The sequence below is a fragment of the Cebus imitator genome, unplaced genomic scaffold, assembly GCF_001604975.1.
Source record: "Cebus imitator isolate Cc_AM_T3 unplaced genomic scaffold, Cebus_imitator-1.0 Scaffold374, whole genome shotgun sequence".
Lineage (NCBI taxonomy): Eukaryota > Metazoa > Chordata > Mammalia > Primates > Cebidae > Cebus > Cebus imitator.
The window spans coordinates 1962061-1971729 of record NW_016107689.1 but is presented as its reverse complement, the minus strand read 5'-3'; positions in this window follow the sequence as shown (position 1 = coordinate 1971729).

Sequence of the window (9669 nt, the reverse complement as noted above, 5' to 3'; positions counted from 1 at the left end):
AGCACCTGTCTTTCATTTTAATAAGATCATGTTGGCTGCTGGTTTAAGAAGACACTGAGAGACAAAAGGAGGAGCAGAGAAACCATTTGTAGGAGGCATTTGCAATGGTCCATAGAAGATATCTTCTAAGCCTGGACCTAAAAATCCAGTGTTTCCAAACTGATCAAATTCTAAATATTTTGAAAGCTGAGTCAACAGGATTTATTAATACGATTGATTTGGATGTGAAAGAAAAAAACTAAGAATGACTATTGTGTGTTCATTATGATGAAAATTAAGTATAAAACTCTATCAGGTCACAGTGAGAAAACAACATATTTTGCCTTGGATTAAGATCAACAGGTCCAAGAGAGGAACTGAAGGAGATGTCACATAAGCAGCAGGATATAGACTCAAGTTAATAGGACTGGTTCATGCTGGCATACAAACTTTGGATATATTTGAAGACATTTGTAGATAAGATCATCAAGGGAATAATGTGGATATAAAATTGGAAGAATTCAAAGGCTAAGCCCTGGGGATCACCACAGTTAGTCAATTAAGAGAAAGTAAAGAAAGCGCATAAGGAAAATGGGAAGCACAATGATGAAATAGGAGCAAAATCAGGAAATAATGTTCTAGGAATAGTATTATAAAGAAAAGGAAATAACACTGTTAAATAAGGCTGAGCAGTTACAGAAAGGTTATGCAAAAGGAATACTGAGAATTTACTCCAAATGCAGTCATTGTCAGTCATTAGCGGCTTTTACAAGAATAGTTTTAGTATAGAGATGGCAGGGAAAGACTGGCAAATCAAGGACAAAAGATGGATCTGGAGTAAATGGTGAGGTTCAAGAGGTCACTTTTTATATGAGAGCAATTACAGCATATTTAAATGCAGATTAGAATAATCCTGAGGATACCAGGGACAGAGAAAAATAGTTGCACTATTGCACTGAAAAGGTCAAGATCGTACAAAGCCATGCACAAGTGATTCACAGGTTTCTTAGAGAGATTTCTTCCTCTTAGAAAGTTCCGAAAAGATAAATATGCTGAAAGGAACTGCTTAGGTGTATAAACACACACACACACACACACACACACACACATCAATATATGTTGAATATCTGTGTGTGTGTGTATATATATATATATATATGTATATATGTACACATATACATATATATATACATATATATATATATACACACACACACACATACACACACACATTGTGTGCACACTATTGATTCAAACATTTTTTTCAACTTTTATTTTAGATTCAAGGGTACATGTGCAGGTTTGTTACATGATTATATGGTGTGATGCTGATATTTGAGGTCTGATTGATCCCATCACCCAAGTAGTGAGCATAGTACCCAATGGAGAGTTTTTTAAATCTTGACCCCTCCTTCCTCCCAATAGTTTTCACTGTGTATTGTCATTTTTATGTCCACAAGTACTCAAAGTTAAGCTCCCACTTATAAGTCATAACATGTGGTATTTAGTTATCCATTCCTGCAGTAACTTGTTTAGAATGATGGCTCCAGCTGCATCCACTTTGCTGCAATTGATACAATTTCATTTTCTTTTATGACTGCATAGTATTCCACGATGTATATATAGCATGTTTTCTTTATCCAATCCACAGTTGATGGGCACCTAGGTTAACTCCATGACTTTTCTATTGTGAATAGCACAGTGATGAATATACAAGTGTATGAGTCTTTTTGGTGGGACAATGTTTTTCTTTTGGGGATATATCCAGTAATGGGACTGCTGGGTAGAATGGTAGTTCTGTTTGAAGTTCTTTGAGAAATCTCCAAACTGCTTTCCATGGTGACTAAACTAATTTACATTTCTACCAACAGTGTATAAGCATTTGCTTTTTGCCACTGCCTTGCCAGAGTTTGTTGTTTTTACACTTTTTGATAAAAGATATTCTGGCTTGTGTGAGATGACATTGCACTGTGGTTTTGGTTTGTATTTATCCAATGAATAGTGATGTGATTTAACTTATGGAGGATCAAATATAATATGTGTGTGTGTTTGGGTACTTTTAAGTACTACAACTATTCTATGGGCTTTATTCTCAAGTTGTTTATTTGGTTGTTTATCCACCCAAGTGATAGAAGGACAAACCAGTTGACTATTAATATGCAAATTAGCCAATTTCAGAGTTCATTATGTTCATTTACTTTTAAAGTGTGTTTATTATTTGTGGGCACAATTTAAAAATAATATTGACTACAGGTCTATCAAAAACATTTTACTTTTAATGCTTCACATAATGTGGTAGAGGGAATTTTCTAAAACATGTACATAAAATGTTAAAATACTGTGCTATTTAGGAAAATATATATGGTCTTAATGAAGCTATCATTTTATTTTGAATGGGATGAGGTTATTTACATTGAATCATCAATATTTTGACAGGTTGTTATTTCCCACATACATATGGTAGTTTACTCAATACGGTGGTTTCCTTTAAAAAAAATTATCAGTTGTAGAAAAAATACAATTTAAATAAGAGTAGATCACTCCCTTATATTTATGCCAACATTACATGAAGCAGAAGAAATGGAACATAATAAATTATTCCACAGAGGAGGAGTATTCTTGGATGAAGAATCTGATAGAGGTATTTGAATTTAAAATCTAACAGCATTTACTAATAAGATTTTAGTTAGGTTACTAAGTAAAATTATTAAAATTCTAGTAAGATTACTAAGTAAGGAAGGTGATTGGGTCAAGACATGATTGCTATATACATTTCTTAGAACTTTTTTGTTAGGTTGGTGCAAAAATAATTGCTGTTTTTGCTATTACAATGGTTTGGCTATTACCTTTAATGGCCCGAACAGCAATTATTTTTGCAACAACCTAATAGTAAACCCCAATTAAGTAAATTTATTGAATTTGAATTGCAAAATGATACCAGTCTATATTCTATTAGTATTAAAATTTACATTCCATCATTCTTTACCATTCCTGTTTTTCTTTTACATTTCTTTCAAATCTACCATCTCACACAATTCCAATATTGTCTGTCATATAAAATCACATATTGATACAAAAATAAATACATCTGCATATTTTCCTTATTGCCCTGCATTCATTCGAGTTGTAGCAAGCATGGAACTTGAAATTACTTTGCAAATAGTTCTGTGGTGAATCTGATGTCTAACATTCCTTGAATGTTTTAAAGTGTTATTTTTAGTATTACCATAAAACAAAAGACTGAAACATGTTAAATACAAATTGTTTTGAGAGCACAATAAAGTGTTTCTGTCTACCACATTTCCATTATAAATATCCTAGGTCACATTTATATCTTAGACGATGTTGATACTAATTAATTTTTGACTATTACTTCAGGAAAAATTAGCATATCAAGTTTCAGTAAAAGTTACCATAATAAAACTTTTAATAGAAGTATATACTTACTATTAGTGAACCAGTGCCATGATGTTCTCACCTAATAATTGAGTGCTGCGGCTCAAAATATCTCAACAATAATATTAATCTGAACTATATAATAATGGAATCAATTCATATTTATTTCCTTACACATATTGTCTCTACATTGTGTACACACTACTGATTCAAATATGTTTCTTATTTAACTTGCTTTTTATTTATATGGAGGACCAAAATAGTGTATGCGTGTGCATGTGTGGATGCATATCTGTGTATGTGTGTTTATTTTTCAGCGCTACAGCTATGCTACAGGAATTTATTCTTAAATTTTTGTTTGATTCTTTACTTCTTTTTCTTATAACGCATGTAAATGATAATCAATAACAATATATTTAAACTGTGCAGTTTATTTTTATTACTCATAATTTTGTTTTAGTTTTCAAGATAATGTATGTCCATTTTAAAGTGCCAAATAATTTTGTTCTCAAAAAATTAAATCACTTTTAATACTTATAAAATACAAATGTCTTCAATTATTTTTCTTAAATTGAAATCTCTTATAAACTTGCATAATAAAATTATTTTTGTGTCTCATGTATCAGCAATCATTTGATAATTTGCATATGAAATCAACATAGGGCAAATATTCTCTATTTTGCCCATTTTTAAGACATCTCTGGTTTGATATGCAATATTGATCAGTGAAAGTGAGCTGAAGATGTGCTTTTCTTAACAGAAAAAGACACATTGACTATTACTGCTGTACAGATGTTTTAACAGAAACTTTTTCAGAAGTTGCCAAATTGTTTGCAGGATATGAGAATATTTCAAAGACACAGAAATGTATGAGTTAAAGTATGTTATTTAACTGTTTCATGTATTTCAACTGTTTCATGTATTATGAATTAAAAACTAATTATCAAAGTTTACATAAGCCATAGGTTAAATTCACCAGCAAAACACAAAATCACTAATTGTAAAGTCAAATATTCTTTCCTTTACCTCAAGTAAAATATGTATAGGCTGTGCTAGTTTTAAAAGTGAAATTTTCATTAAAAATACTGACACTTACTTTGGTTTTGCTTGTCAGATCTCATTTAAAATGGAAATATATTATTTAGTATTATCTACTAAGAATCTTTGGTAATCTTCATCTAACACCACTGTAAAACCATAGTTTCTATAGTATGCATTTTAAAAGGTACACTTCAAAGTATTTTGCTACTATAATTTAGAAGTCTTAATGCTGCAATAGGAAAGCTCTGAAATGTTAATACATATAGTTTCAACTAAATATCAATAGCAAAAACAAAATGTGTCATAGATATTAACAAGACTTTATATGTAAATATTATATACATTATGTAATCATAATCAAAAACTGCATGAATATGCTTTGGTCTGTTCATATTATTTAAATAACATAACCAAATTTATAGCTTTTCCAAATTGAATATGACAATTTATGCCTATTTTTCTCAATAGGTTGGAGAGTTCTTTTTCTTCACAGATATTGACCTTCTTTATAGCCTCTTAGAGCCGTAGAACTGAAGCCCAGGTAATTGCTATCAGACAAGAGGAGAGTCTCTTGAAATTGTGCAGCTCATGAATTTCTTTAAGTTGTCATCAACATAGGTAGAAGGGGTTATTAAACTTAGCACTGGCTGCTGGCCCCTGATTGATACCATGTGTCAGATCTTAAACTCTTTCCCATCCAGGCTTATAATGTATGCATTATCCAGTCACTGGCTTGTGGGGATTTAGGAGAGTTATATGTCTCTAGCTTAAGTTTGTCATCTCTCAAAGGCTTTTTTTCACTGTTCTTTTAAAAATCTCAAAAATAAAACTAACATTTTCTGCTAATTATGAAATACTAATCTCTATTATTTCCAATAAATCCTTTACTAAAAGTAATTTTCCAACAAATACATTTGAAAATATGTTAAGCAATATTAGGTTTTGAAGTTGTTATATTTATTTTCCTCATAGAAATTTATCTTAATTATTTTCTCAAAGAAAATTCTATTGACAAATTATAGGTATCAGATAGAGGCACATTTTCAAGGTAGCTTCTGATATTAGAGCTATTTAGGTACACGTGTATCTATCTGAGAAAAAAAAAAATATATATATATATATATTTGTATTCACACACACAATTTACATCCCCCATTTAAAAATATATATATATATATATGCTAGATTTTAGAATAAATGAACAGGAGAATTTTGCAGAACATATTCCAGAGAGATTTATTCTTAGTATTTTCACTCTAAAATGGGTTGGAATGTGTAGAGTAAATTATACAGGAATATATTCTAATTCAAAAAGCAAGTGCTTTCAAAATGATTACAAAACAAAATCAGTGTTAGGTGTGTTCCCTCACTTACTCTCTATTCTCTCTCATATTAACATATGTAGATTACCTCCCTAACTGGGATTCCCATCCTCTCACATAGATCTGAGAAACAGATATGATTACATGCCCAGAAGCTTTGTAGGGAGCCAGTGTTATGATTTCAGAAATATTTTATAGTAAGGTGTAATTCACAGTCACAATTCCACACTGTCATGCAAAACAGTTTTCCTAATTTTCAAACATAACAACAGTTTTAGTTTGAATGCTTTTGAAAGAATACATCAGGTAAAAAAACAAGTCATAAAAAGACCACAAATTACAGGAAATTAGAAAAAGGGGAATAAAACTTTCTAGAAAAGCTTTCAAAATATCTTAACACTTTGGAAATAATAGGAGTCATTTTGCAAGTATGTCAACATACAGATAGTGTGTGCAGAATATAATATTCATTTCAGAGTTCGATACACATCAACCACTCCAGAAGAGTTTAAATCCCGTTTCATCCCTTTTCTTTAGTAGAAACGCTCTGTGCTATTAGCTATGTTTACATGCCGTTCATCTCTTTCTGTTCCATGTTACCTTTTCATGTAGCATTTATTTGCACAAAGGACACACCATGATTTCACAGATATAAGTTAAGTTCACCAAATTATTTAAAATACTATAAATGTAATTCAAGAAGAGCTTCTTTTTAAAAGCTGAATATGCATTTATTGACTCTCTCTCTCTCTCTGAATGCATTTATACAAAAATGTTAATATATTTATACAAAATATGTGGATTTCAGACTGTTTACAGTAGACCTCATGAACATTATAATTTATATATTAGTTTCTCAGACATAACATGACATAAACTAATAACTAAATGGCTTAAGACAACTGACATGTATTCCCTTACAGTACTGGAGGCCAGATGTTAAAAATCAAAGCATTTGAAGGGCCACACTTCCTCTAAGCCTCTAGAAAAGAATGTTATATTGCCTCTTGCACTTTGCGGTGGTACCTGGCATGCCTTGGCTTGTGAAAGCATCACTCCAATCTGTCTCTGTCTTCACATGGACTTATGTCTATCTTTGTGTCCTCTCCTTTTCTAAGGTTACAAGTCATTAGATTTAGGACACGCTGTATCCAGGATGAATTTTATCTAGAGACCTTTATCTTCATTATATCTGCCCTGACTCTATTTCCTAATAATGTCATATTCTGAAGGTACTGGTAGATGTGATTATGGGAAGAACACAGGGACATTTTTCAACTCACTACAGAGGGATTACTGCTGACTTTTATTTTCTTCTCTGTGTAAGAGGGTATTTCTTTCTTCTGTGTGTGTGTGTGTGTGTGTGTGTGTGTGTGTGTGTGTGTGTACACAATTTGTTTTTATACTCAGAAATTCTAACATTTATAATTTGGAAAAATATCTAATCAGATATGGGTATTAGAGGGTATTAAATTCAAAGGTATCATATCTATGAGTAACAAATACAAATACTCAGATGGGCATTAAGTTGGAAAGTCCTGTTATGATTGGATGGCACACAGGATGTGTAAGCTGTCTTCTTAGTTTTATTATTCCAGAGCACTGCTTCTTGGGACACCAAGTCCAGCTTATCATTGATGATAAAGAATGTGAATTTTTTCAAATGAATTGCTTCAAGAAATTCCTAGATGGTACATTCTCTGAAGTGAGAGATATTTGACTTGTTCACTACTCTATTTGTACTATCAAAGGCAATATCTAGTAGGTTCTCTTAATGTGTTTTTATTGAAGAACTTAATGAATACATGCTTTTAAAAGGCCACACTGCCTTAACTCCTCTAAAATTTTCTATTTCATTTTTGACAACTGCAAATGTTTATTCTTTGTACAACTTTTAACTTTAGATACTGCAGCCGATCACCTAATTTCTGATTGTCCTCTGTCATTTGGTATTTCTGATTTCTCCACTCAATTTATCATACTCTTTATGAGAGTACTTAGCAGAGAATGGGTTTACCAGCCTGGTCGTTCAGCATCTGTGCCTCCATTTAAATAGTTTCTTTCCTTTTATTTTTAATTTCAATGTTTAATCATTTAGACTTTTTTGAAGTTTTATAATATTAATTTCAGACATTGTTAATCATTTGTAATCTTTATTTAGAGCTATTTTACTTGGTTTTGTCAGTACTGTTTCTTATATTCTATCTCTATTAAGTTTCATTTGTTTTAAATAATATCTTGCCTTCAGTAGCTTATCATCAAACATATATTGATCTTTATATCAGTCTATAAAATGGAAGGATCTCATTAATAAGCAATCTCTGCAAATGGTTCTTTTATAGATCTTCAAAACATAGATATTCTTATGTATTAAACATTATATGTTAAACTATAAGCATTCATCTAAAAAGCAACTATAATATATGATATTTAGAAATATAACCTCTCTCAACGACAAAGAGATTAAAAAGTAGGAGAAAAATGCCAATTAGGAAAAGGCAGTGATACAAAAACATTTTACATGAAGGCAAGTTTCAGTGATAGGGAATTTCAAATTTCAGATTCTGAGATCAGATTAATTAGTTTTTCATTGAAACAAATATTGCCAGTAAAGATCATTTACTCATTTAACTTATTCATCAAATAAATGTGAACACTAACTAGAAATTCAGGCTACATAATAATTGCTTATAAGTTTTTAAATTGAAAATTTTAAATATTTTTTCCTCAAAACATTAACCAAGCACTGTCATATAATTTATTATGTTCATTTGGATCTTTAACTTTCTTCATGCTTCTTATTTTTCACAGATTGAAAGTTGTTAAAGCTCTTGAAACTTAAATGTGAAAATTAACTGCTAGATTCATTTTCTTGCAATAAAAATGGAATTGAGCCCAAATAAAAATGTCAATTAAATATGCACATAATACAACAGCAAATTTAAAAACCTGCCATAACTTTATTTGTCAACATTATTAAAAATTCAGTTTTTCATGTCTTAAACTTATATAAAAAAAGTAAGTGGTAAAAATTGTCAAAATGTAGAAACAGCCTAAATATTCATCCACTGTAAACAGAAAATAAAAATTAGGTCTATTTATATAATAAAATATGATTTAGAGATTGGGGGAAGATGGCCGACTAGGAACAGCTCAGGGTTGCAGCTCCCAGTGAAAGTGCAGACGGTGAGTGGACGCCACATTTCCAGACGGATTTTTATTGCCCACAGACCAGGAGATTCCCAGGTGGAGGAGCCCCATGGGTTGCCAGCACGGCTGTTTCGGCCCACGTGGCTGCTTTGCCTGTGCCCTGGCGCTGTGGTTCTTCCTACAAAAGACACTGGTCTGGGTGCCCTCTTAGCTGGTGATTGGAGCCCTGAGATGGCAGAGTCACCCATTCATCTGAAATAGCGAGCCAGGCCAGGAGATTCCTAGGCAAAAAAACCTCCAGGAAGCTCAGCGTCGCTGTTTCAGCCGGCTCAGTGAGTCATGGCACGGGAGATCCCAGCACCTTTTCAACAGGCGACGGGAACACTGGGAGAGACTGACTGTTCAACAACAACAACAACAAAAAGACTCAGAGTCAGGGAGCCAGGTGATCAGGCTCGGCTGGTCCCACCACCACCCCCAGCAACAGCAAAAACAAACAAACAAACAAACAAACAAACAAAAAAACACAGTAATTGAAAGCGTTGTGGGTTGAGAGTTTCACAGCAAGCACAGTTGAACCTGGGATGGTCTGGCTCTGCGGGGGTGGGGCGCCCACCGTTACTGAGACACTCCACCACTACGGAGGCAGTCGGACCATCGCTGAGGCAACCTGTGACTACAGAGAGAGTCTGTCATAAAAGAGGTGGGCCACCATTGCCAAGGCAGTTCTAACTATACCCATATAAACAGGACTGCAGGGAAAATCACAGTGCAGCTGGGC